Below are 922 nucleotides of genomic sequence, written 5' to 3' on the forward strand. Positions count from 1 at the left end.
CTCAGAAGTAAGGAATACTAAGGGATACTGCTCCTTAGAAGGATACTGCTGATGTAGAGCATCCGTAGGGACACTACTCAAAGAGGGAAATGTCACCCTGTGCAGGAACTGCAGATCTCTGAGCTGTGCACCCCCATACACATTGATGCTCCACTATCTTAGTAGGGAGGAGTAACAGTGTATGGATTCTAAATGCATGGGAGTTCCAAAACAGCAGAAGTGGATCACTTCTGTAACAATGCCCCCCACTTCCTCTGGCAGACTGAAGTGGGTACAGAAGCAGAGTAGACTTAAATGTGAGCATTGGCCTGCTAAACCCTGGGTTGTGAGTTCAATCCTTGAGGGGGCCATTTAGGGATATGGGAGATTGGTCCTGCTTTGAGCAGGGGGTTGGATTAGATGACCTCCTGAGGTCCCTTCCAATCCTGATATTCTATGATTCTATATGCTATACTTCCATGAATTAGATCTGCTTGGTCTCCTGGGAAACAGGTGACCTAGAGTAGCTGCTCCCTGGTACTTATACTGCAGAGTTAAACACAAGGTTGTTCTTGGTGCTGTTGTCGGGGCTGCATCCTCCAGCTTCCATGGACTTGTTTATTAAAAAAAATTGCTTCTCACAGGATGGGAGCAGAGGACTCTAAGTAGATAGCTTTTCAGATGGCCCATTTACCAAGATTTAATATGAAGGCCAATCAGAATTTTTGCTGACAACGTGTAAAATGTATACTACACTGTAGTGGTTGGCAGTACCACACCAAATAAACTCTTTATTATATCTTACTATGTTCATATTATTGGGTTTGAATCTTTCTGTTTCCAGTCATACGTTACCTATAGCATCGTCATAAGACAAAGTGTATTTTATAAAAAATTAACAAGTAAACTTCAAAAAATGAATTCAGTAAATGCAGTCAACAAG

This window comes from Eretmochelys imbricata, chromosome 5 (genome assembly GCF_965152235.1).
Source record: "Eretmochelys imbricata isolate rEreImb1 chromosome 5, rEreImb1.hap1, whole genome shotgun sequence".
Taxonomy (NCBI): Eukaryota; Metazoa; Chordata; order Testudines; family Cheloniidae; genus Eretmochelys; species Eretmochelys imbricata.